This window comes from Mytilus edulis, chromosome 5 (genome assembly GCF_963676685.1).
Source record: "Mytilus edulis chromosome 5, xbMytEdul2.2, whole genome shotgun sequence".
In the NCBI taxonomy this organism is placed as follows: Eukaryota; Metazoa; Mollusca; class Bivalvia; order Mytilida; family Mytilidae; genus Mytilus; species Mytilus edulis.
In genome coordinates this window covers 34,945,477-34,950,191 of record NC_092348.1, presented here as the reverse complement: position 1 = coordinate 34,950,191, position 4,715 = coordinate 34,945,477, and positions in this window count along the sequence as shown.

Here is a 4,715-nt window from a genome sequence, read left to right as displayed (position 1 = left end):
TCAAAACTCATTTATTGAAAACAAACTAACATTGATATGATCAAAATGAACAACGATTAATATAGACAAACAACAGTCTACTAAACACATCACAAAAATCTTAAAATTGTGAAACAATGAACAAGATCAAGCATCACATATAAGCGGCTTGGTATAGGCGATTTTTCTAATCCTTATACATTACCGAACTAAATGTGAAAGATTGAAATAAAACACAGTTCTTCATGATAAAATATTGACAAGATCATAACATGTACTTACAAAACAGCAAAGATATTGAAATATTAAATATTTATTAATAAAACTACATAAAACCATCAAAGTAAAAGCAACACTGACCTGGCACAAACTTGAGTTAGCCTCAGCTGCTGTGGAAGGGAAAATAGTTTCTATTCAAACATTGGCATACGTCGTGTTGCTCATCACAGGCAAACATTTCATTATAAATTAGTGGCAACAAAAGTGTTCCGATGTTCAAATCTGATAATCCCATTAAGATAAAACAAATCAAGGTAAAAAATAAGGAAGGAAATCGCATGAGTCAGGAGATTAGCCAGATGCGTCGACAGATTACAAGCCTCTTGGTGTACATACATAACCTACAAGTCGTAGTCGGTGTCAGAATAAACGAGAAAATAAGGGTGGGAAATGAACAACACAATTGTTTTTGACTTTTTCATTAAGAACCCTTGATTCAAAAGCTTCCTTGTCAGTGGCAACACGTTTTCAACGAATCGTGATATGAAAGCAAACTCTGGAGTTCCATATCAACTGGATATGATACGACATGAATGCCGTGTTTGTCGTGAAGTTTAGTTAACCGACCATGGCTGAAGATTTCTATATGTTATTTGGGATATTCTACGATCAGTCGGTTTCTGTTGTATTCTTCGTCAAGTACAACGGCAAAGACGCGATAATGATACTCACCTGTATAATATAAACATACGAATTAAAAACTTTAAAGAAGGAGAACATGTCCTTACCTTATTTCACACACTGGTGTATAAGCCAGACTATAAAAAATGTAGGATAGTGCAGGATACCTGTATATTATGGACTTGCCCACTGCATCACTCATACAGTTAGACATAGATACTGAAGCGTCATTACATAGATCATTCCGTAATCCACCATATAGCTCTGTGAAGTAATTATTTAAGAAGTTGTGTTACTTATTTCTTCTACACGTTCTACGGATACTTTGAGAAATATCTTAAAATATTAAAAATTTAAAAAGATAAAAAATGCATTGGTTTTTTTTTTTTAGATTTTATTTACTTTTATTTGATTATCACATGTCAACGATGCCATTAATAAGAATAATACTATATATAACATTATATAATGAACAGTAACTCAATAATATTTATACAATATTAAAGAATATACAAATGTATTTGAATATCTCAGTGTAAATGCCTATAAATAAAAATACCAACCGTAAAATATTAAAGAAATAAGAACACTTCCAAGTAAATGCATTCTTTATAGTACTTTGCTAAGACAGTGTTTGTTCATAAACATCACTTATCCCCTTATATATATATTTATATCAGCAAGTCTCAATAGTGAATATCACAAATGAATTTTTAATGAATTGAAGTGTCATACCTCATTAATTTTTTTCCTCATTTTGATATGGAAATAACACATAAATCGGATTATCATGACGTCCAAATAATGAAAAAATACTTTTTCTTTAAAATCACATTTTGAAGCTTTTGCAGTTAATCACAAAACACTGACATATAATCTAAACCCAATTTTCTATTTATATTTTAATTTGGAAGATATCACACCTGTTAAATTAGTCAATTACACTTAAGATAAACACAAATGGTAGTAAGTTACTTCGATGTCTGAATTGACATATATGACTTAAGAATGATATTTTACACCAAAAGGACAACAAAGGATTGTCATTAAGCTACATTAAACATTTGATTGACATTATATAACATTGCATATAAAGTCCTGTATCACACTTACAAACTTATGAGATGTAGCAACGTCAAAGAGTTGAATGCAGATAGGCTAAAACTCTGTCATCCTTATATTCAGAGACATGATCTCGGTGCACCAGATGTTCCTTGTCTTACATCCAACTCTTTACAATCTCAGCAGAACGCCGAAAAAATTTGTAAAAATCAACAAAAAAAACGTAAGGTAACCATTTCAGACAATTCCGCTGCAAATGCTGCTGCTTCGCATAGTTCATCGCAAGCAAGTTCAACAACATACATTGGTCAGGAAAAGTATCAATGTTTTCAAAATACAAACTAAGAAAGGAGCAATTTCTTTGAGGTCGTCAACCATCCAAAGTTATTTAACCAATGCTGGCATTGTTCATCTCAGTGCCGGGTTACGCCAATTTAATTTTGTATTCCAGAAAATACAAGTATACAAGTATATTAAGAGTTTTTAATTTAATTTCATGTATCGTATAAATAAAGAGCTGAACTAAAAGCGCATGATACGCCCGTTGCTCTTTATTCTTGTCTTTGTGCTTAAAAATGTTTGTTTTGTACATTAATTAGGCTGTTAGTTTTCTCATTTGAATTGTTTACAATTGTCATTTCAGGGTCTTTTATAGCTGACTGTGTGGTATGGGCTTTGCTCATTGTTGAAGGCCATACGGTAACCTATAGTTGTTCATTTTCTTTTAATTTTTGAAAGTTGGCTTTAGTCAACAGATATGAACAATTCACCATAGTTTCATAAAATTTTGTGAAAGTGTTTATGAGGTTTTGTCCAAAAACTGGACCCCCCATTTTTAAGCATACAAATTCATAACACGTAAAATCTAAAATTTATAAAAATTGAAAGGGAGCTTACGTCAATAGATATCAACAATTCACCAAAGTTTCATTAAAATTGATGGAAGCATTTTTGAGGTATTTTCAGAAAACTGGAAAATCCCTCCTTTTTTTGAGGATAAAGCTTCATAACATGGAAACGAAAAATCTGAAATCTATAAAAATCGAAAGGGACCTTTCGTCAACAAAATTTGGTGGAAGCGTTTTTTAGTAATTGTTCGAAGTGTGGAGGATAGACGGCCAGACGGACGGACGGACGGACACGGATGCGGTATACCATAATATGAAAAGATGTGGCATACGATTAGCAAGTGCTGCAACACTTCAGTTGGTATTATTGAATTGATACAGGACATTTAAAGAACAAAATGTTGGTTGAACCAGGTTTAATGGCATACCAAACCTCCCGCTTTATGACAATGTTACAAATTATCACTTATACACTACGTGACAGAAATACAGCACAACCAGATACAAAAACATTCAAAACAGAGAAACGCATGTAGTCTCGAACTTCAAACAATTATTTTCACAATATTCGACCAAACAATTTTCAAGACAATAATAGTTGGAAAGGCAAGTTAATTATTATTGGACGATAAGATGTAATAGATAATCCAACCAAAAAAATAACAGACACATCAAAAATAAATTCATGAATGGTGGATGTACAAAACACCGAGACACATCTCGTCTGGAATAAGACAGTAATGGTATTTTTTGGAATTGTTTGGACAACAATCGATACGGCATAACACATAAATCAACCGAAACAATAACAAAAGCATAACAAATAAATACATGGATGTTGGAAGTACAAAAATACCGAGACATGTCGTATAGCAATGTAAATTCACTCTCGGTATTACAGTCATTTTCGGTACTTAGCAGACAGACGACATAGATGTTATACCACAATTTAAAGGGGTACTAGCTGTCAAAGTCATGTTCACCGATTTGGCCTTAATTCTCATATTTGAATTTTAACAATGTAAGAGATGTAAGACTTTGATCGAATCAGTCAATTATTTCAAGGTTATTTAAAGGGCACTAGCTACGAGGTATATAAAAAATCTAAAGTTTGACTTTTTTTGGTTCAATCAATAATGAAAGTGAAATAGTGAAATAACAATTCGTGTTTTGCAAGTCAAAAAGGTTCAATTTTGTCAAATTACGCTAAGAAACATTGATAATTAGTTATTCACTTGTGAGTGAATGAGCCGACCTCTTTAAATCCGTATTCATGTGAACTTCAATTTAACCCCTAGCTAGAGATTGACAACGCATGCATTGTACGTGTACTGGTTATTAATAGAGGTCGGTCATTTAAAAACGTATCAACCGTATCGTATACAATGACGTATCCGCATCTGCAGATTTATCAAAAATTATTATGTGATCCCGAGTTTAAGAACACCTACGTTCGAATCAATCAAACATTCACTTTCAAAATTTTGCAATAGTGGTGTTTTGTAAAAATAATAATAAGAGGGTCTATCAACTACCTTTACATGCCCTTAAAAAGGAGCCAATGTAGGGCAGGTACATGAATATCGTACACAATCCTTTAATAATCTAGTTAAAAAATACTTCAAGATCTTACATAAATAAACACACACAAAAAATCAAATGTACTACTTATAAATGTAAGGAACTTTGAATATTGTTCATTTGCGATGTTACCATAAGAGGTAACAGAAACACGAGTTGTCTTCACATGTCATATAAATACATGTACATTTAATAAAACAGTACTGAGTATCACTCTATTTGTCAAATAACAATTTGGTTCTACGTGAGCACAAGTTAGCACACAAATAAACGATTTTACCGTATTTACTCCTATCACGCCTGTAAACTGTTCCAACTATCCGGAATATCTTTAAAAGTCGGATT